This window comes from Capsicum annuum, chromosome 8 (assembly GCF_002878395.1).
Source record: "Capsicum annuum cultivar UCD-10X-F1 chromosome 8, UCD10Xv1.1, whole genome shotgun sequence".
NCBI lineage: Eukaryota > Viridiplantae > Streptophyta > Magnoliopsida > Solanales > Solanaceae > Capsicum > Capsicum annuum.
In genome coordinates, this window is record NC_061118.1 from 136764794 (window position 1) to 136790308 (window position 25515).

Below are 25515 nucleotides of genomic sequence, written 5' to 3' on the forward strand. Positions count from 1 at the left end.
TGCATAAATATGCCATTTAACTTAAACTTCGACTGAGATCTATATCATTCAACTCTGCTGTGAACATAAAATCACTTAAACTCTATCTTGGTAGGGCAAGCCGGATGGGACGGTGACTATGCAATCGGTACTTGCAGCCATGGCAGTGATTCTAATCTCTTTTGCTATCTCATAAGTATTACAAATCTGAGCCTCAATCTATGTATCTCATACTCTTTGAGAATGTCGATGTTCGACACGAGTATCGTAATATTTTTGAAAGTCTAAGCAACATAGACCTTGATCTGCTGAGGATCTATTGAAAATAGCCTTTTATCTCCACAATATAGGAGTGAGGTTACACTGGGTTATTGCTATTGCAGCTGGGAAAGTGGCAGGTTTGAAAAAGCACAAAAATTTCTGCATAAAAGGAAAAAATCCTAGCTCAGAGAGGAAATGAGGGTTGCGGAGAGTAGAGAGGAAAGTTTAATGGGTTGTTGCCCCACTCTACAATGCCGGTGGTTTCAATTCTTGCTGTGAAAAAGTTAATAAATTCAAAAAACCTTTTTTCAGTTGAACTCAACCAAACAACCCCTTAATGTTTGCTTGTTCTCTCCAAATTCTCACACGCAAAGTGAGAATCAATAGTAGTAATAACTGTAGCAAAAATTTTGAGGCTATGCTAATTATTTTCTTTTTCCTCTGTGAAAATTTATTGAGTAGGAGAGTAATTGGATCTGTATCTTGGCGGGGAAACCCATAGGTCTGATGACATGCAATTGGTGCTTGAAGCCATGGCAGTATTTCCAGTCTCTCTTGCCATTTAAGAAATGACACATTATTCATCGACACAGGTGATCGTAAGCTACAGTTGAGATTTTTATCAAAAAAGAAAGGGATTAAGCTGTTAAATGCATCATCGCTAGAATACGGCTAAAGGTTTTTTGAATTTTACAGATTAATTGAGAGAAGATGACAAGGTTTAAACCAGATACATTGTTTGTATATAAAATATATATTGCTATGTATGGTTACTTGACATGTATTTGAGATGGGTGTTTTAATTTATATGCAGTGGAGACGTGGCCCTTTTTCGTTACATTGCTTACTAAATGTTAGTCCCTGGAGATATCTAGAAGCAAAAAGCATTTAACTAAGTTGAATCTTGCACAAACTATTAGGACATTTGTCTAAAACGAGCACAAGATGTGAGATTCTCATTTCTCAGGTACTAAGTATTATACTTACTATATTTATTGTCATTGTCAATTCTGTTTTCTTGCCTTTGTAGAATCTTTAGGTAGTTTATTTTTATTTCTTGTGAAAATGAATACACAGAAAATATATGTTTGCTTTGTTCCTGTGTAGAGATCCTTAAAATATAACTTCATTTGCATATGGATGAATTCCATGTACATTGTATATATCTACCAATATCAACTCAAATACAGACTTGAAGCAACTCATCTATTAGTCTGCTTTTTGCCTTAACCGCTCAAACTATTAGCTCATATCTCCAAATATTAGTATGGTAAAATTTATTTGAGTAAGCCAATAATGGCAAAGTCAGATGGTGAAACTTCTACCTTATTTCCAAAGGTTCTAAGTTTGAGGAATATCACATACTGTGACGATCCGAACTAAGGCCCTAGCCGTGATGGGCACCCCATGCGAACTAAGACCTGAGATGACCCCTTAGTCTTACATCATAAGCATTGTAATATAAAGTATTTGTGAAATCCAACACATAAAATGAAAGATTCAATTGACCATTAGAATGAAATCCAATAACTTTGACCAATACTGTTAAGAAATCCACTTAAACGTATAAATAATTTATTGATTTTCTATTGAGATTGTTTATGCTCTATTTATAGGTGCCCTTCCTATGTTCTAAATGAAAATTAAATATGTTGTCATTTATCTGTTAATTGAGATTATTTTTTTCTCTTTTTATCGGTGTCCAAAATGAAGAAGGAGATGAAGAAAAAAGCAATGAAGAAATTGATCTCGATAAAATTTTTGAATTTTTGATATATGTTTTAGTATCGATCTTTTTGATATTGAATTTTGTGAAACTTATCATCACTCGAACTTGATACTATATTGCTTTTGGATTTAGATTACTAGTTTGTTGGATATTTTAATTTGGATTATTATTAATGAAAGATTTTGTTGTGATGTGTATATATAATTGTGTATTAATATAATTATATATATATATATATATCAATTGGTATTTGAAGTAGCTGCAATAATAGGTGGCAAAAACCATTGCAATAGGTGGCAAAAATCATTGCAATAGGTAGCAAAAAAATTTTGCAAAAGATTCAAAAACCGTTGCAATAGGTGTCAAAACTATTGCCATAGGTAGTGAAAAATCATTGCAATAGGGTTATGGCAACACTTTTCTGTCATTGCAATATAGTCTATTGCAACAGTTCTTAACCGTTGCAATAGACAATATGAACCACAACAGTTCTTAACCGTTGCAATAGACAATATGAACCATCTCAATAGGAGTTAAAAAAACCATTGCAATAGGTCTATCTATTGCAACAGTTATTGTAACCGTTGCAAAAGTCGTTGCGATAGACCTATCGCAACGCTCACATATGCAACACATATGAAGCCGTTGCGGTACCTCTATGACAACGGTTTTTATATCTATTGCAACGGTTGTTGAACTATTGCCATAGGGGTGATTTCTAGTAGTGATCATAGATGCACATGATTATAAATAAGCTTATGGAAAACCCCCATGATAATTACTTACTTTCATCAAATTGAGTTCATAATGCATGCCCCTTAAACAATTTCTAAAAACTCATTACATATATGTAATTATATACTTTAAATCTTGTTAAAATTATAAACTTATGCCCATGTAGTTAGGATAGTCCCACATACCTTGATAACGATGAAAACGTAGAGTAATTTGACCCTTGGAGATTAAAATCCTCAACCCTAGGTGGTTTCTCTTCTCTTGATTAAGGGAAATTGATTTAGGGATTTTGAGAAGTGATATAACATGTTTTAAGACCCTAATTTCATCCATAAAGAATTAGGAACAGTTTGGGAGGGTGAAAAGACTTGTTTGCCCTTAAAATAACTCAAAACAAAACACTTTTTGACACTTGGGAATGGCTTACAAGATCAAGGCCAAAGCAAACCACAGGGTTTGCGAGCCAAGTCCAAATCAAACCTTAGGGTTCATAGCATGGACCCAATGCGGACCTGAGATAGTGTCTCCCCAAAACACTCATAATTTTTTATTCAGAACTTGAATTGATAAAAAGTTGCATTGGAAAGATGACTAAAAGATATTTAATTTGATGTATAATTAGCCACATAACTCCTTATATTATAGGAGTAATGTTCATTTGAAGTTGACCCAAGAAAAATTGTCAACTAAAATTCAACCGGTAAGAACGTTCTCAACTTAACTTGGAGTTAGGAGATTTCTATGACGTATACACATCCCCAAAGATGTTATCACACTAAATAATTTTTATTCACACTTATTTCTAACTATAAACCATTGGATTTGGGTGTATATACATTGGAAAGATGGTTCAACTTTAGCCCAAAAAAGTGGGGTGTTACATTATCTCCCCCTTGGAACATTCGTTGTTGAATGATGGGTAGTAACTTGTTTAAGTTGTAGAAGTATGGAATGAAGTACGTAACTTCACATAAGGAATTCTCCCCCTCAACAAAACATTCAAAGGCATCAAAAGATCTTCATGATAAACCCTAGTGAATCGAAGCACGGAGCCTAAGATAATGAGAATTGATATCGAGATGACCTTGCTCATAAGTTCTATGAATCATAATCATCACAAAATTCAAACCTATCTTTACTACACTCACTTTATGGATCTCCCCATTAAGACCAACAACTTCACTCACTCTCACAAAGGTTTTTGTTACATATTCCCCCTTCCTAACTCTTTCACATAACAAAAGTTCATCTCCCTCTCCCCTCTTCAACTATAACCTTAGCTCAAGTAGTCACACAAAAATTTAACACCATAAGAAATGTCTACTCTCTCATCTAAAACATTACTAAGCTTCCATAACCATTACTATACTAATATTTGGAAGGTTATTAAGGGACTAGAGCACAAGCATCACGAATGGGAGTAATACTATTCAATTACAACTTATATTTATTGCACTACTCAAGGCGGAGTCCAAGATAAAGATATAATACAATAGACACAAAGTGCTTCATATATCAAGTATCTGGATCATAAGTAGAGAGTCATTTAGGCATAAACACAACAAAACATCCGTTCTTAGGACTAGCCACAATGAGAAACATGAGTGCATATATCACGAGTTGTATAAGATAAAGGTGGAATTCATGTAGTCAATGATTACGACAAGGATTGCCACTTAAAGCTATTGCTCTTTATTTAAAGAAATAAAAATGGCCATGACCTCGCATAAACCTAATCACTTTGGGATAAACCCGACATAAGATGAATTAGTTATATATAGAAACATGGTTTCTTAGAACCAAGCATGAGGTGAGTCATGGATTTATGGATCATGAGCATCATAACATAGAGCTGGAATACTTGAAAAATTAGATTACTGAGACATCATTGCTTCTAGTTTGGAGGTCAAAACATAACATAAGTTGCATCGATAACTCGAACCTTAGGCATAGGCATGACTTGAATACATAAGACATTAGTAGAATGTCCTTTTAAATTGAAGTAGGAGGAGTTTGCTTGGATAGGAATAGATTTATCGTGACTCTTCCCTGAAACTTGACACCATGAGAAAATTTAAGAACTACCTTAGTCCATCATCTCCCCCTTAGACCAAAATCACAATTCTAGACTTGCGAACACAACCTTACATCAAATCTATATCCATAAATCTCAATATAAAATAGAGGTATCACCATATACATAAACGCTAAACTCCCCCTGATAAATTATACTCTAAAGGCATTGCTTTTCGGGAATGCTACTTTTAACTTTTGCTAGCCTCTATAGCCATCACCCTACAACTTTCACCCTTATAAGCATACACATCCACACTCCTTATCACATAACAATCCATTCCCCACTACTTAACATATTAACATTAAACCTCTAATAGCATACCCTTACAACTTAACAAAGTTTTTAAAACTAGACCAAGATCTGACATCATCTATCTATACTTCCCCTAATTCAGCTCTAAAGAACACCATATAGTAGCTCTATAGGCTTCTCCATGCTAAGAAATTCAAGAACATGAACTACGTAAACATGGAACTTATACACATAAAACCTTATCTAACCACATGCAACCTGGGGTTCATTTTACTCTTATAAACCTAACACTCTTATCCACCTAATGAATCGACTATAATTCATTGTTTTAACACTAGTCCTCATGTATGTATAACACAATTATCCACCTAATTTTTTTTGTAAGTTATCAACCTAGGATCTTTTACACATCATATCAAGCCTGCTAATTCATTCCCACAAAACATGCATTATTAATCTTAAGCTACTATTCTTATCACCACAATCCATATCTAAAGTTCAAGCCTATTGTCTAGCATCAATCATGTATCACCGATGAAACATGCCACATACTATAATAATCCACCAAATAGAAAAAATAACCTAAGTCTCTTATTTCACTTAACTACACCCACAAGTTCATCCTCTCCACTATCTTACTACCATACCATAGAATCTACCACACATATTCTCATATGCAGTACTAGTTTACAGCTACTAGAGAAAAGACAATCAAGGGGGTAAAGTCACATAATAATGATAGTTGATTTTCATCTCATAATATAACCCATTACAATCTAATAGCATATTCTACTTTCTCAGATCATATTTACTTACCCATACATACATCCCCACTACCTTCAAATTCCATAAACACCAATGATTCTCTACCCATAACTTATTAACTAATCTATCCCTTTTCATTTACCACCTATAAATAATCTCTACAAGACTACATCCACCATAACTATCCACTCTGAGCTTCTTCCCTATTTTGAATAAATAACAATCATAGCCAATCAATTCCTCCACAGACTACCATTCAATCTACAAATGTTTCAACAATATCAGTCAATCATTATAAAAGGGCAAACCACCTTTCAATCAAGGGTTATCCAACTAAAACTAACTTCTTTATGCAAAAGTTACCCGTACTCTAACTTCTGAACTTATGAATTCATATCACTAACTTCAAGATCATCTTACTACCAATAGGTTATGACACCTTAACATATACTACTACTTGGGTGGCATTACTGTTCCAAAGTTCTGCTATATATATCTACTCTAAAACATGACATATGCAATAAGGATTCTTAAAGGGAATGAATACACTTTGCACCTTATGCTCAAATACATTACAAATATAGATAAGTGTATACACAACATACTTTAAAGCACTAACAGAAGCCTCTCAAGTCCTTGTCTATTTCATAACCTTATGGATAAATCACTCAAAAAGGACCAAATCATTAGGAATCTAAACTCTTGAATTTGTATTACCTCGATAACGAGGCATAGCTAATAAAATTAGTGTAAGGAAAGAATTTGGATAACTTCCATATAGAAAACACAATGTCATGATCTAGAGTATAAAAGAATGGGAAATATCTCCTAAATACCTGGTAGCCTCTTGATTATAAGTATGGTGTACAACACACCCCTAAGTAAGACTCTACTAGACACGGCTTTGTAGACACCCTGGGACCATGAGCTATGCTTTGTTACGAAGCATGTCATGACCTAAGATGAGGCCCTAACTACAATGGGCATCTCAAACTATGAAGGCTCGAGAGACCCCTTAGAATTCTATCATAAGCATAACTTATACATAAATCAAAGTGAGGACATATGATAACATTCAAGGGAAAATCATAATCAAATTGCATCAACAAGTTATGACAATATGATACTTAAATCTCGTCTATAAATCCTTTACTAAAAACTAACTGTCTAGGCCAACACAAGGCCCCCGACTGGACCATAAACTGAAAGAGTCAACATATGAATAAATTAACTTTCAAAAGATGGATGGCGCACCAACTCTATCATATCTTGTAAAACATTGACTCAACTCTTTTCTTTAGTTTTGAGCTTGATGGTTCACCCCATATTCATACCAATCCACGTGACATATGGAATCCATTCTTAACTCGGTGGCCAAGCCCCCAATTTGAGTTTGCCGCTAGAATTGGTGGGAGTAATTCATAATACTCCACAAGACCATTTCCAGCAAACAATCCATATTTTAGCATATCATAAACCCGTGTCGGCAAAATACAGTTTTTGATAATAAGTTATCTGAACTCGTGACTTCTTTGGGTGACCATCTAACTCTCTTTAAGCCCATTTTTAATCTCTTAAAATCATGCTTCCCACTTATAACATTTTTTTCTTTCATATTTAGGGAATTTTGTGATAGGTATCATATCCAAACTTGCACGCCATGTCATATCATAACATATCCATACCTCTTCTCATTAAAAAAATCATGTTTATGACCTCCAAAAGATTTAAATATCATATGAGAGTTCTTATTTCAAATAACACATGAAATGTATACAAAATACTCTCTTTTTAATACTCTAACATGTGGTGGCCAATTCTTACATAAAACACATGCAATTCTTCATTAGGAAATAATATCATTTAGAATAATAATCACCTCGTTGAAAAACATATAAAACAACCATGCATAATAAATTAAGAGGCATTTAAAAATCAAGAGTTCTCCACATTCATAAAACAACCCCAACATTAGTTATACGTAAGTCTCGTAATGAAAAAAATGACTTATAATTCATGCTCTTAAACCCACTTCGAAATTCATATTAAAACCATAAAATTTGTTATGAGAAAAGGTAATTTCACAAATAATCCTCTTAAATCACATTTCAAAACTCATATCATAGACGAACATGATTATAAATCAAGCTTATGGAAAACCCCCATGATAATTACTTATCTTCATTAAATTGGGTTCATGATGCATGCTCCTTAAATGATTTCTCAAAACTCATTACATATATGTAATTATATACTTTAAATCTAGTTAAAATGATAAACTTATGCCCACAGAATTAGGACAGTCCTACATACCTTGATAACGATAAAAACATAGAGTAATTTAACCTTTGGAGATTAAAATCCTCAACCCTGGTTTTAAATATTGGCATTATTTTATTCTTATTCTTGAGTACATGCTAGCATTCACCCACTAATCTGTCTTTAGGCATTGTATCCCAATATGATGTAGGAACTAGCCATACTATTCTTTCTGCTTAGTGATTGGATTCGGGGACAGCTCTGTGTTAGGCTTAAGTGGTGAGCTTCTATACTATGAAAGGTCCATTTCATGATATGGAATTCTTTTTATTATTTTTGTTTCTTGAACTTTGGTTTTGGATATGATCGGGGACATGGCCCGGCCAGATATTTTTGTTTTTGGATAGAGGCTTTGTGTGACTACTTTAAGTTGTCATGGGAGGTGTCAGTATTGGTGTTAGCCTTGGAATTGGTATTGGGACTAATACTATTTGAATTTATTTGATCTATGATTGTTCCATTTTATTTTATGTTTGGTGTTCATCCGACATAGGGTGTAGAGTGGTTATGGTGGTGTATTGGTGGTGGTCTTCGGTCTTGGTTGGACTTGAGGCACCTGACACGACTAGGCACTGGTTTGGGTCATTTCAGTTTCCACTAGGGCTAATAAAATTTTAGTCACCATATTTTCATCTCCTATATTTGTATCAAAATAGGCCAAAATCATCTCTATACACTTGCTACCAATCCAGAATTTGAGGCATCCCTAGATGTTATTACTAGTATGTTATAGCTCTTTTCCTCTGATGTTTATTATTTGCTTGATCTAAATTATACCCTATCTTATGTGACCTTTTATGTCGCCGTACATTTTGGATTTGGTCCTGAAAATATTTTTGACCCCTTTTTGTTTTCTACTTCAGTGGGTGATTGTATTATTGCTAGAAAAATCTATAGGGGTTGTGTGTGTCTATTTTTTTATAGAAAGAGATTGGTGGATATGATAGAGTTGGATATGGTGGAGTTTGATGTTATCTTGGGGATGAATTGGTTGAATTCGTGCTATGCTTCTTTAGATTGTAGGACCCAAAAGGTCAGTTTCCATTGCCCAAATGAACCAGTATTAGAATGGGTTCCTTAATTCCTAAATGAAAGCTTATTTCTTATCTTAGATCCCAGAAAATAATTTACAAAGGGTGTCTGTATAATCTAGTTTGGGTTAAGGATTCTAATTCTGAAAGTCCTTTGAAATTTGTTCCTATGCTTAATAAATTTCCTAAAGTGTGTCTTGGTGATCTTCTTGGAATTCCTCCTAATGGGTAAATAGGTTTTGGGATTGATCTTCTGACGAATACTCATCCTATTTTCATTCCTCCTTATAGAATGACTCTAGATGAACTAAAGGAGCAGTTGAAGGGTCTTCTTGATAAGGGTTTCATTCATCCTAGTATTTCTCCATGAGGTTCTCCTGTACTTTTTGTGCAAAAGAAGGATGGGTTTCTTTGAATGTTTATAGACTATTATCAGCTGAATAAAGTTTTAGTAAAGAATAAGTATCCTCTTCCTAGAATTGATGATCTTTTCGATTAGCTTTAGAGTGCTAGATATTTCTCTAAGTTTAATCTCCATTTTTTCTATTATCAATTGAAAATTAGGGAGGCTGATATTCCTAAGACTACTTTTCAAACTCGGTATGGTCACTATAAATTTTTGATTATGTTATTTGGGTTGACTAATTCTCTAACTGTATTCAAGGATCTTATGAATCAGGTTTTTAGGTAGTTTATGGATTTTTTTTTATAATATCCATTGATGACATCTTGGTATACTCTAAGAGTAAGGAGAATTATGCCAATCATCTCTTAATTATGTTGCAAACTCTTAAGGACCAAAAGTTGTATGCAAAATTTTCTATGTGCGAATTTTGGTTAAGTATTGTGACCTTTCTTGGGCATGTTTTTTCTCATGAAGGGATCAAGATGGATCCATAAAAAGTTAAGGTAGTTAAAAGATGGCCTAAACCCATGACTTCAACTAATATTAAGAGCTTCTTGGATTTGGATGGGTATTATAGGAGGTTTATGGAATGTTTTTCTTCTATTACTACTTTATTGACAAGGTTGACTCAGAAGAAGGTTAAGTTTTTATGGTCGAATAGTTATGAGGCTTGTTTCTAGAAGTTGAAGGATATGTTAACTTCTGTGCCAGTTTTGACCTTACCCAAGGGTACTATGACTTTTATTGTACATTATAATGCGTCTCGTGTTGCACGGGTTGTGTGTTGATGCAGCATGGTAAGGTTATGACCTATGCTTCTAGACAGCTTAAGGTTTATGAGAGGAATTTTTTGACTCATGATCTAGAGTTAGATGCTATGGTTTTTGCATTGAAAATTTAGCGCCATTATCTATATGGGGTGGATGTGGTTATTTATTAAGATCATAAGATCTTGGAGTATGTGTTTATGCAAAATGAATTGAATCATAGGCAGATGTGGTAGCTCAAATTACTTAAGGATTAGGATATGAGTTTGCACTATCATCTAGGTAAAGCTAATGTTGTTGATAATGCTCTTAGTAGGTTGTCCATGGGGAGATTATCTCATGTGGATGAGAAGAAAAGAGGGTTGGTGAAGGATATTCACAGACTGAGTAACTTAGAAGTTTGTCTTTTAGACTCTAAATATTGAGGGGTGATTGTACAAAAAGTTGTCAAATCATTTCTTGGTGCTGAGGTAAAGAAGAAGAAGGCTTTGGATCCCATACTTGTGTAGATTAAGGATGACCTGGGTCAACAAATGGTTTTGTTCTTCAAGATTAAGGGAGATGGCATCTTGAGGTATCAAGGAAGATTGTGTGTTTCTAATATTGATGGGTTGTGGAAAAGGATTTTAACTAAGGCTCATGAGTTAAGATATACTACTCATTCGGGTTTGACTAAGATGTACCATGACTTGAACGAAATCTACTAGTGGAACAAAATAAAGATGGATATGGCAAACTTTGTTGCCAAATGTATGGTTTGCCAACAAGTTAAGGTTGATCATTTAAGGCCTGGTGACATGGCTTAAGAGATAGAGTTGCCTATGTAGAAATGGGAGATGATTATTATGGATTTCATTATGGGTCTTCCATGGTCACACAATTAGTATGATCCTATTTGGGTCATTTTGGATAGAATAACTAAGTATGCTCACGTCTTGGCTGTGAGGACTAACTACTCAAGAGAGGATTCTGCCAAGTTATTTATTTAGGAGATTGTAAAGTTGCATGGTGCACCATTATCCATTATTTCTGACCTAGGTATGCAATTTTCTTCTCAATTTTGGCATTTTGATTTCAGAAAGGTTTGGGTACACAGGTGAATCTTAGCACTGCTTTCCACCCTTAAACGGATGGAAAAATAAAGCAAACTATTTAGACTTTAGGGGATATGCTAAGGGCCTATGTGATTGGATTTAAGGGTAGTTGTATTGACCATTTACCTCTTAATTGAATTTGCGTACAACAATAATTATTATTCTAACATTCAAATGGCTAATTTTAAGGCTGTTTATGGTAGGTGGTATAGGTATCCTATTGGATGGTTTGAGGTTGGTGAGACTAGATTGTTTGGTCCTAACTTGGTTCACCAAACCATGAAGAAGGTAAAGGTGATTAGAGAAAGACTTAAGATAGCTCAAAGTTTCCAAAAGTATTATATAGATGTAAGGTGGAGAGACTTGGAGTTTTAAGTAAATGGTTGGGTATTCTTGAAGGTATTTCCTGTAAAAAGTATCATGAGGCTTGGGAAGAAGGGAAAGCTCAGTCATTGTTATGTCAGACTGTATTAGATTTTAAGGAGAATTGAGAATGTCGCGTATGGGTTATATTTTCCTACAAGTTTTGCTTCAATTCATCTTATTTTTCATGTGTCCATGTGAAAAAGTGTATGGGTGATCCTTCCTTGATAGTGCCTATTGAGGATGTTGGTGTTACAGATTCCTTGTCTTATGAGAAAGTCTTGATTGAGATATTAGACAGGCAAGTTTGTATTTTGAGGACCAAGGATATTGCTTTGGTGAAGGTTCATTGGAGCAACCAAAAGGTAGAAGAGGCCACATGGGAAGCTAGGGAAAATATGAATGCCAAATACCCATTTTTGTTCCTAGGGTTGGATGAAAATGCTTAAGGCATGAGTTTTATTTTCCTTTCATCACTTTCTGAGTTGTCATTTGATTCTGGTGTATTGTTGCTAATCTTTTGCTAAAAGTGTCCTAATTAATCATTCAGGAATGAATGATCCTAAGGAGGGATAATATAAGACCCCTTAAAACTTTAACGATTTTATTTTTGACCCTTTCGCGTGCATAATGTTAATTTTTTACTTGAATTATGTTTAGGGGGTGCTAAAAGGGTGTTATAGAAAAGTTTGGATTTCTTGGAAAAGAGTTCGGGGTCATTTTGGGACCTTGAGGTAGTGGGGTTCCACGATAAGGCCGTGTGACAAAGGTTAACCTCCATGATATTGGCATGGCACGGAGGCTAAGCTCGACGATATTGGCATGCCAGTCACTATTTTAATTTCATCCAGGTTTTGTTTTTTCACTTAGGGTGAGGGGCTTTTGGTCTTTTTACCCCTTGTATGACCTTATAACATAATATAACCCCATTCTATTTACTTTTCAATGATCAAATCATTCTCTTTCTCTCTTAAACTCATAAACCTAAGAAAATCCAAGGGTTTTTACAGTGCATTCATTATCTGGTCTCTAAACATTGAATTGTCTTCAATTTCTTGTGTATTTTAGGCATGTTTCTCTTTCCTAAACTTTAATTTTACATTGTGGTATTAATTGAATGGATTTTCATGTGATTTAAGTTATGGGTTTTCAAAATTATGGTGAGGGGTTTTGGTTGTTACTGATTGAATTACTTGTCCCATATTTTAAATTACTTATTCATACTTTAAATTGATGTTTTTGGGACTGAATTAGTGCATTGTTTAAATGATTGGATTGGGGGATATGGGTTTCACCAAATTTAATGAATTTTGGATTGAATTGGAATTAACCTTAACCCACTTTGTGCACTTGATTTTAATTGATTGCCATAATACTTTTGGATTCTTTTTGGTCATAGTCAAGGGCATGTCCCGACTTAGATGTTATTTTGGTTTTAGAGTCTTTCGCAGACAAGTGTGGGTTGGTTGTTGTTTTTATTCTAAGATTTTATTTGAATTATTTATTCATCTCTTATTACTATCTTAATTGTCTTCTGCTTTATTATTATTATTATTATTATTATTATTATTATTATTATTATTATTGTGCTCTTGAGGTTAGGCTAAGAGGGTAGTCTCTGGTCCATGGTGGGCTTTAGATACTATAATACCCCATACTTTAACCTAAATTAAAATCATCCTAAAAATATTAAAGACTTTCTATGAAGATGAATATACTTTCGTACATATGGAATTTTCAAGATTTTGACTTTTTATCATGTGGGAAATTGAATAAGCTTTCCATCGATACCTAATTCATCCAAATCCAACACCCGGGCAAAGAGTTAAAGCTATTTTTAGTAAGATAGTGTACCACCTAGTACTTTAGCGTATCACGGAGCCAGCCAAAATGGCATTTGTCAAAAACCAGTAAGCCTTCGCGATATTAGCATGTTGTGCCAAGGCTCGATTTCAGAATTATCAATTTCTAGTGCACTAACGCGATTTCACCGCATCGCAGTGCCATTCCAGTTCACAACCAAGGCGGCAACGCGATTTTTACCACGTCGCGCCACCAACCTATTTTCTAATTGTCCAATTTCCAGTGAGCTGGTGCGATTTCACTGCATCGTACCGGCATGTAAAATTGGGATTTTTCATGTTCCATCATTTAATTTTAGAGGCTATTTGGTAAATTTTAAAAACCCCAAATCATCCTATACATGACGTTAAACCCTAAAAAAACCTATTATCTTATTTTTACCCACATCTCTCAAGAAATAAATCACTCTCTCTCAAAGATAGAAAACCCTAGCCCCAAGTTTCAAAAGCAAATCTTAAGAATCCCTCCAAAAACTTCAAGCAACTCACAATCAAGGTATGTCAAGTGTTGATTCATGGGTCCCTTTCACCCATGAAGCTCAAGGATCCCTTTTCATTTCAAAGATTGCATATTTAAGAATATTCATGGTTTATTTGAATTGGAATTCATGTTCATGTTGTTGTTGGGTTTTGATCCATGTTATAGACTATTAATTTGAAGAATTGATCTTAGTGTGTGATGATTTATGTGGTATTCATGATAAACCCTTCAATTTGAAAGATGAATTATGTAGCCATGATAATTTGATTTATTGATTATTGTATAACAAAAGCATGCTCCCCATGTGTTTGATAAAATGCCTATGTGAAGAAAATAGTGCCTTCATAGCATGTTATTATGAAATCCCCATTCATGTACAAGTTAGTGCATATAAAGTGATTGATGAAATGCCTTAGTCAGTGAATTATGGATATATATAGCCCTTATTGTGCTTTCAAGATTGCACCATGATTTACTTTTATGCTATCGAGTGCTGGGGGTATTAAATACCCAACAATTTAGCTGTGTTCCTAGAGATAGTGTCATGTTTTCATGATACTCTTAGTCAAGCCATGATCTGTAGAATTATTAGTCTTGTGACTCAGGAAAACTCAGTAAACTAAGTATCAGTCCAGTCTCATTCAGTAATCTCAGTAATCTAAGGAATCTCAGTGATCTAGGTCAGTTATCATGTCTCAGTAGTATTCAGTTCGGGCCTTAGTAAACTCAGTTAGCTAGCAGAACTCAGTAGCATTTTTCCAGTTAGCAGAATTCAGTATTATTCCGTCAGTCAATGGAAATCCAGCAAACTCAATTCAATCTAGTTAATTAGTAAAATCAGTAATAAATTAGTCCAGCCTAGTATGAACTAGGAAATCAGTTCTGTCTCTATTTAGTTGGGAGTAGGATTCAGCACCGAGTGAACCCAGGGATGAGGACACACACTTTCAGGCAGTAGAGGGTGTGATCCTTAGTAGCAATCCCTGTGTTCCAGAACTATGTAGCCAGCGTAGGTTGAAATATACCCCTATGAGTTTACGGACTATACATCTCATTTGAGTTTTCTTTACAGGAGGTGTTGACGGAAGAACTCCCTATCAGAGAGGATTTACTCATAACTTGTCTTTACCCATGGCACGGTACTGACACCCTTCCAGCTGGGGTTACAAGTTGGACCCCACCAATTCAGATTTGGGGCATGTTGGTTAGATGATTACCTCCCACAATTTCAGTTTCAGATTCAGATTTCAGAAAAGAACTCAGTCTTATTCTATAGAAATCAGGACTGTTAGACACTGTCACTCAGCTCAGTATGGAACTCAATTAGTTCAATCAAATTTTAGGACTGTCAGACAAAGTTACTCAGCTCAGTATAGAACTCAGCTAGTTCTATTAAATTTTAGGACTATCAGATATAATCATCCAGCTTTGTATAACACTTAGATCAGTTATTTATAATCAGGACTGTCAAAAACAGTCTTTCAGTTATCAGTTACTAGTAAACTCAAATATCCATAAATCCATATGGTCAGTAGACTCAGTAGTTAGAACTCAGTATTCAGTCCTATCACGACCTCAATTATTGTTACGTATTCATGTATATATTCTTACGTTCATGTATACAATTAGTTAGTATTATTCATGTATATGTACCCTTGGTATTCAGCCTACCTTACTTGTATATCAGTAAATTCAATCGTATTGATGAATTTACGCTATGGTGTTTTCTACCATAGGTTTAGAAGCACGAGCCCCCGAGCATCCTTAGTAGATTAGACATTCAGCAGCCAGATTATCAGTGAGTCCTTATCATTCGAGGATAGCGTGATTATTTAATTACTTTATTATTTCAGTAGTTCAGAGTTAGTTGGGGGCATGTCCCACCAACTCCACAGATTTTAGACAGTTTTGAGGCTTTTAGACTATAGCATGTTTCAGATAGTTTATTTTAGTTTTGGTTATTATTATACCCCATTACAGACATTATTTTATATGCAGTATTAGTTTAATTTTGAACCTTACAGCCTTACATCTTATATTTCACTTATTTACAATATATTATTGAGTGATCAGTTATAGATATCAGTCATGGGTTAGCTTGTGGTCCTTCGGGGTCATGAGTATTGTGTAGCATTCCGGGTACCAAATTCGGGGTGTTACAAACTTGATATCAGAGCCTAAGATTCAACAGTGTTCTCGGAAGTCTAAAAAGTCGCATCTAGTAGAGTCTCGTACTTGGGTGTGTTGTGCACCACACTTATGTGCAAGAGGCTATGAGATGTTTTAGGAACAGTTTCTCTTCCTTCAGTATTCATGTCGTTCCAGTGAGCATAATCTCTAATTATTTTCTCAGTCTAACCCACTTCTTTCTCTTACTTACAGAATATGCCTTCCAAAGGGGCTAGTGAAAGGAAAATCATTAATCAGTCAATACCTCAGCCCGTTCAGGCATATCCCCTGGACAAACATATTTTCTATGAAGAATTCAGGATTGCATTTACTACTCTAGCCAATTCAGTCAAAACTCAGAATGAATGGCCAGCTGCTCTTCCGGCCAACTAAGCGGCAAATTCAGCTGCAGCCAGGATTCAGAACTTCACCTGAATAAATCTTCCCTTATTCTCATATTCTAAGTTCGAAGAGGATCTATAGGAATTCCTCGATCAGGTTCAAAGAGTCACAAACATCATGGACTGACTTCTAGTGAGAGTGCAGAGTTGTCGCTTATCAGCTACAAAATATAGCCCATATGTGGTTTAAATAGTGAAAGGTAGATAGGGGTACAGATGTAGAGCCCATAGAATTAGGGGTGTTCATCGGTCGTTTCGGTTCGGTTTGATGTGTTATTGGTTCGGTTTATCAGTTTTTTGGCTTTTAAATATGAAAAATCAATAACCAACCAATAAGATATTTTTTATCAATTTTCGGTTTATCAGTTTTTTATTGTTAACGATTCTGTTTTTGGTTTAAACAGTAAGAAAAATACTTATAAAATAGAAATAGTAATAACTAAAATAAAAAAACAAAATCTTAGTTACCGGCAAATCCTACATAACAAGTTTTAGTTTACACTTTGATTTCTTATTTCCTTTTTCATCAACAAATGATCCAAAATGATTCCATGCACGAGACCTTTTTTTTCTTTCTTTTGTAACTTCGTTTAGACAGAATGTGTTTGACGTGTAATATTTGAATTAATTCTATGTCACTGTAAAATAGAATTTAGACAATAATCAGACAACAAATCATGAAACACTTTCAAAGTAAACAAAATTAAGAGATTCTTAAAGGGAAACTTGAACAATATTGAAACTGAAATTGATTCGGGTGTTTGTTTCGGGTTGGGTACAGAGAAAAGGATGATAGAGTTGAATAATTATTCACAAGTGACTAACCATTGATAAAATCCTCGCCATCCGTTGACCCTCGCCATTGCCACTGTCGGAGGGCTGGTTGCTCGATACCCTTGTCGTTTCGCCTCTCTAGTTGTTGGTTTAGTCTCTCCAGTTGTCAGTTTAGTCTTAGAGTTCAGTGGTTTACTTTAACTTTTGTTAGTTGTGTGTGACCATCAATATGTCAGCTTTATGAATTATGATTATTTATTTACTAATAAAAATTAGAAATAACTTATAAGTATCCTATATAATATTAATATATAATAAATAATCCAGTTGATTCCAATTGGTATCTTGAGGAGTTTGCAATTATCAGGACCCGAGACTACCCCTTAGTCATAACACTGTGCTTAGAATCACAAGTGATCCCAAGTTAACCCATGTACCGATATACTTCTTGAGCAACTTATATATATATATATATATATATGAGAGAAAGAAAAACTTAAATTTCAAATACTAACTCTGACTGACCATCTATGAAGCCTCTACAATACTGAGTATAGGTAGCTGGGATATGCCTCCAACTATCCCAAATCAATACATAAGGATAGGAAAAAAAATACAATACAAGAACTGCAACTAACTTGAGTCTCCAAAATAAGACAACTTATCACCTGCTGGCTGAAAACTACAATCTATCTGACCCTGGTGTGTGGACTATATCTGGTGCATATATCATGAAGGAATGTAGCCACAAATGCATATATGTGGTCAATACTTTGGAATATACTAAGTATGCGAGACATGCAATAAATAATGGAAATACTTAATATATGCTTTAAAATTGAGGACATTAGCTATTTGCTGAAATATACATTTAAATCATGCCAGTACATAAAAGTTGTAAGACTTTGTGACAGTTCTAAATCATGAGCTGAAAATATTTTTGTAAGTTGTAAAGCAGTAGAAACATGGATGCCATATCTAAATCTCAAATTAAAGCTTAATAGGTTGCAAAATTGTACTGAGGATCATGTATGAATATTAAGCATGAATGCATAAACATGTAAAATGAATGCAAGACGAAGTAAATCCTATACTAAAATAATCTATAAAGCTGACTGACTGAATAGTTGGTAAACTGGATACTTGGTCATGTAAACTTGAACTGATACAACCTAAGTACTGAACTAAAACTATGGGAGCTATCATATAACTGTTGGCCCTAATCTGATATAATTGGGGTCCAACTTGAAACCCTAGTTTGAAGGGTGTTAGTACCTTTCCAGGGGTATCAACACATGGCTGACGATGTGGATCCAACAAAGCTGATGTCTCAAAGGACAAGGGCATCAGTCCCATATTGGCGGGTGAACCCTAAGAGAGTGTTAGTCCTCTAATGGAGGGTGACATCTCATAACCTATGCTAGCTACCTAGTTTTGAAACATAGGGACTTCTTACTAAAGGTCTCAGTCCTCTACTGGTGGGTGAGCCTTTATCCTTAGGTTCGGTCGATTCTAAGTCCTACTCCCAACTGAAAACACTAAAAATTAAGCTAGTACATGTACTGATAACGGATATGCTCAAGTCATGGTATTTTAAAAATAACATTGCATGTAGAATCTGAAGAAATTATGAATATGTAAACTGATGTATTTAGCATGATATCATACTGGTGAGTGCTTATTCTGAAAATGTTATAAATTCCCTGTACAAACATGGTCTGAATAACTAGAAATCTTGAAAATCTGAAACATGCATGACTATCTAGGTATCAGGTGTTCATAACCCACCACCATTGAAAAATACAATTAAATGTGAAAATTTCTAAGTAATGACATGATAAGGAATTTCATGAATTAAATTCAAAAATCTAACGATCGTCAATATAACAAGTTATTATGATTAGGGTACAGAAGAAAATTTGAAATTATGAGAAAACACTTGTTCATGGTTGAATTCAAGAGTTACATAGAGAAATTATGAAATTTATGCTTTTTATCGGACCCTAGTGAATGGAATATGTAAAATTCATAAATAAAAATATAATTTTGGGCATAAGGATGAAAGGAGATCCTCGTTGAATACCCACATACCTGAATTCCTTGTTTCCTTGAATGGAACTTGGATTTTGGGACCTTAGGAGGTGAACTTGGGGAAGAAACCCTTGTTTCTTGTTCTTAAGAGACTGGGAGGAATATGGATCATGTAATTGGGATTATGGGAAGATCAATTCACATTACTAATAGTTATAGGATAGTTTAGGATGTAAATGACATGTTTACCCTTGAAAAACCAAAGAGAAATACGGGTTTTATTGTCTCTGAACAAGATCCATGCCACGATACTTATCGATAAGTATAAGGTCCATCTCACACTACCTATCTTAGAGTGTAAGGTCTATGCAACACTGCTTATCGTGGAGCACATGGTCCGTACCACACTGACATTGCAGACCCTCACTGGTTCTTCATAAAAATGCTCATAACTCTACACTCGGGTATTGGTTAACGAAAACCGAATGTGTTGGAAAGAGGACAAATTTATCTATAATTTGGTGGGTATTAAGATCCAAAATTCCATATATTCCAGAAGTTGTACATTTTCAAAGTTGACCCTGGTAGAATCAAATACCAAAATTTGGGTTGATAACAAAAGCTCTTGACTCAACTTTTCTCTAAGTGTTTCCTATGAATATTTTTCACCTCGATAACACTTTAAACACCAGGTAAAATATCATGAAACTTATATTCATATAAAAATCATGGGATTAGTTTTATACACATAGGAATGACGACTCGAATTCTAGCTCAAAAATGTGAGGTGTTACAACAATTGGAACCTAGTTGATTCCAATTAATAACTATCTATAAAGGTTGATTACTTATGATTGTCATATGAATTATTATGAAATTGATTGGTTGTAACTTTTTTGGCGTAATAGAGTATTTTTTATGATTTGTAATTTCTTGATTAACTCTGGATCTATGATAGATAAATGTTGCAAGTTGTCATGGTTGTCTAATGTGTGATAGAATTTAGCCACAACTATTGCTTGTATTGTTGGTAGTAACCTAAAGTTTTAAATAGGTGAATAATATTAATGCCTTGGTACTTATGTAAATCATATTTGTTGAATTAATTGTAAATTTTGTGAATTGTGAAAGGTCATAACTTGGTTATGTATTAATGGTTAAAGAAAACTTTTGTTATATAATTTAAATGAACCCTATGCTAACTACTAGACAAGATCTTATCATTGGTATAAAATGGTAAGGGAAAAATAGTACAAAATTTTGGAAACTCTGGTTTCAAATAGTAGGTATGTGAACAAGTACCATGGAAAAAGGCCATTGTTGCTTGATAGCGAAAATTGTGGTAGTAAAATTTTATGGTAATTTATGATTGTAACTTAAGAAAAATTTGTTTTGATTTTTAATTTCGTGATGACTTGAAGGTTTTATTGATGATTGGATTTTCTGTTAAGAAAATAAAAGGGTGGATATAGTATCCCTTGACATGAAATTTAAATGTTTGATATAAGTGATGTTGTCTATTTAATCATATATATTTGAACATCGAACTTTATTTTACTTGGTGGTTTTTACTGTTGATTTAGTAACTACTTGCATTGTGATTATAATTCGTAGTTGATAAGGAAATCATAAGATTATGGTGGGACCAACGTCCTTGTAATTATGAAACAATAATTCTAGCTATTTATTGGTAGAAATAGTCACCCATGTATTGATCAATAAATGACTTGTGGTTGGCTGTTTTTTTTTTTTTGACATATCTCAAATGCTTAATATATGAAAATAATTATCGGTTAATAGTATCCCTTGAGAATGACATAACTGAATTGATAGGGTTATTGGAATGAGATGGATTGACTATGATCGATGATCCTTAGTTGTAGGGCCGGTTGACAGAGTAGGGTTACTAGATGTATTCTTGTATATTCATATCTCTCTTATTGATCATGATAATACTTGTTTGTTATTACCCCTTAAGTGTTTGAGGTATGTTGAGTCGGTAATTTTACTAACCTTAATCTAGTTGTGGGGCTAAAAGAGCACAGTTGTCCTTATGTGATAACGGATAAGTCTAGTGTATAAAAATTTAGGTTGGGAGTTAGAATTTCAGGCTAGGCTAGTCTTGAATAAAATTCGGGTGAGGTATGATCTAGGGAAATCAAAAAATGATATTGGTTGATATATAAACTTAACTTGATTTTATGTTAGCTAAAATGATAAGGAATCCATAAGACATTTGAAATCAAATCTAGGCGAGTAGAACTCTTAGTATCAATCTTGACATAAAAAGGTTAGTTTCGAATGTCTTGGATTTAAGGTGTGTTGTGAAAAAGGGGGAGTTTGGAAGAAAATTAGATATTTTGCCTCACCTATGTCGCTATAGTGACATGAATGTCTCTATAATGGCATGCTCTAAAGAAAAAAAATCTTTCTGTAGTGGGATTAATATCGGTATAGTGATTGATCCCATTATGGTGAGATAGGTCACTATAGCAGAACAAATTGTTGTTTTATCAAAAATTTTCCCAAAATATTTCAATATTTCAAAAATCCTTTTGGGGGAAGGGCAAGGGCTATTTGGGGAGTTTTAGTTGATCAATGATAGTGTCACAACATAAAAACTAAGGGACCTGATGATGTCGTGACAAGCCTTGACAAGTAAGTCTATCACTCAAACTAAACAAAAAGGAAAAATAATAACAATAACCCAAAGTAAAGATTCTAGAATGAAGACGAACAACACAATATAATAAAAGCAGAAGTACATAACAAAAGATAGCATACCAAAATTCCAAAACCTGATGTCACAGTGTAAGAACATCACTAGTAAAACTAGAGATCAAAATACATAAGATATCAAAAATAGGAACAACTCTATCTTGGAATGCAAAATAAAGACAGAGTATAAATAAAGAAAGGTAGTAGTAGACTCTAGAAGCAAGAATACAACTTCTACCTCAAATAGCTCAAAAATATCACTCAAAGTCAACCACCGTAGGATGCACTCAAACCTGGATCTGCACCAAAAGAGCATAGTATGAGTGAGTACAATCCTCTTGTACTCAGTAGGTATCATAGGCCGACTGATCTAAGTAGAAAATGAAGCATAAAAAATACACACTATGAGCACGTCACCTGAAATTATAGAATTTTCAAACGATATCCCACATCGTCTTTATTAACAGTTCTATAAAATTCACATACATCATAAAATATGAAAGAGAAATATAACTATAAAAATATCACACATACGAATACAAAGGAAGAAATACTATGATAGGTATCACGCCAAGGAAAATAGACACCATAGAAATGTACAAAGTTAATACAAATGCAATGGTGATGCTGGTGATAATGATAATAATGCCCGAGGTTTTCGCACAACCTTTGTATACACCAATAGATCTAAATATTTCTAAAGTATGACCCATGAGGGGTTCATCAACCCATACACAACCAATATCCAATAGCAATATCCATAACTTCTCTCCGGCACATCCTTCAGTAGAGGGTTTTTAAGATACCATATTTTCTTTCAAAAAAACCTAGTGTTTCTAGTGTTTCCACACTAGTACCAATGTTTCATAAATGAATATGATATAATGACATAATGTTGTAATGATCCTTCAGGTTATTTTTTGTATTTCTACTTATTTTGGCCATTAGATCTTTCCTATAGCTTCTCCATATATTGTATAACTTACTGGGACTGACAGCTCGATTACTAAGCTATTTATTTAGATTTTAGAGTCATTACTCTATTTTAAAGTCTTTGCTAGTTCAAATTGGCTACCGAGAAAAAACTCTTGTAAAACGACCTCATATGCCACTTCTGACTATTTCAACAGCTCCAAAATATAAATTTTAAGCTAGATGGACTCTTGGTTTGGATCCCGAGACACCCAAGATTATTTTGACCTATTTGTTAGAATATTAAGAAAATAGAAAATGGGTGTGGGACCCACTTGTTGTCGAAATAACCTCGAATGAAAATTTAAACTATGACATTGAGTCTAAAACGTCAAATTTGATGAGGTAACAAACTCAATTTTCATATACGGGTTATCAAATGAAGCCCTAGGGCTTGGCGGAGACCCAAAAAATTCCTAGTCATAGTTGTAACTGGGGTTCTCACTAATAACAAGCCAGTGGTGGTGTTCACGATACCCTTGTCAGGCACCAAGTGCCACTATCACAGTACCATGTCAAGATCACGATACCCTTGTTAGGCACCAAGTGAATCTCACTAGCAGCCACCGTATGTGGTGATCGCGAGGTTCAGGTCATGATAGTAATACCCAAACACCTAGAAATGATATAAATACCTCATTTTTAGCCCATTTTGCTCATTCCTTCATCCATTATCTGTGACTAGAATCCTAAATGTTGAGAAAGCTTGGGATTAGAGCCTGTGGGTGATTTTGGGAGCTTAGGAAATAATTGTTTCGTGATTTTTCTTCGAATTTAAGGTATGATTCCTTCTTATTCATGGTGTATTTTATCATTTGTTGTTCAAAAGCCCTATAACTTCGTGACTTGATTTTAGCACCAATGTATATCGGATTCCACCCATTTTAAGGGTAATTACTCCTTGAGCATAAGGGAATATTAGGTTGGATTTGGAAATGCAATTTCCATAAAAGGGACCCATAAGGGATTTTTTGAGTATTTTTGAACCCAAAGCACAACAGTACAATATAGGTATCATCGTTATCGTATTGATAAGTATAATGTGATTTTGATGGCATGACACCTTGTAGAATCTTCTCGAAAAGGAAAGTTGGTGATTTAGTGAATTTTTTAAGCTTTCTTCTGCATCCAGGTAGGCTAGGTTTTCCCTCCTCATAGTTTGAGATAATTCATAGTATATGTATGATATTGTGTTAGATTTGGGATGTGTTTTAGGTGTTGGTGATGAAATTTGAAATACTTAGGTTAGTTGGACGGTTAGGCTATTCAAAAATTATAAATTAGGCATAACTGTCTTAGTTGCTCATGTTTTAGGTAAAACCTCTATGTTAGGGTTGATTATGACTTAGTTTGCATTTAAGATTGAATTTAGATACCTTATCTTAGTTTGTGGTAGAATTTTCTAGGTAATGAATATTGGGGATTTAAAAGTGGGCTCTTCACCCACCTTAGGTCAAGATTTATGTTAGCTATTGGAAACCTTTTTTTTATGCTCATTGTATGTCTTTAAAATGCTTATTGTGATAACATTGAGAAACTTTGGCATTTGATGGTTATGATAGGTTGGTATTGTGTGTTCGTGCTAATTGATTGTGTTAGTGACTAGTGATTATATCATTGATTATGATGGTGGTTATGCTATTGATCCTACTAGTGACTATCTATCCAATTATCCTATTAGTAACTGTCTATTTTCTATTCTATGTTTCTATGTTATGGTGGTACATTATTGATCCATTTTATGCGCTTAGGTAGGATTAAATCTAGTTGGATGAGCGGTTGACCTATGTGGAGGAGCCTGTGCTCATTTTGGCTAGTGATATAAGACTGTTACACGCTAGGGAGATTTTTATAGTTAAGGTTCAGTGGAGGAACATCCTTATAGAGGAGGATACTTGGGAGATCAAGAGAAAGATATGGGCCCAGTATCCTTACCTATTTGAAGCATCACGTACATTCCATCCTTGACTTTCGTGGAAGAAAGTCTTTTTAGTAGTGGATATTGTAATGACTCTTCAGGTCATTTTTCATATCTCTGCTTATTTTTGCTGTTAGAGCTTTCCTATAGCTGCCTCATGTGTTTTATGACTAGTTGGGAATGACATTTCGATTGTCGAACAGTTCTTTTGGTTTTTAGAGCCATTTCCCTAGTTTAAAGTCTTTACTAGTTCAAATTGGCTTCCAGGCAAAAACTCAAGTTAAAAAATCTCGTATACCAGTTTTGAATTTTCTAATAGATTTAGAATGTTTATTTTAGTCTAGGTGTACTCTTGGTTTGGGTCCCAAGGCACCCAGGCACATTTCGCCTTATTGGTTGAGAAGTTAAAAA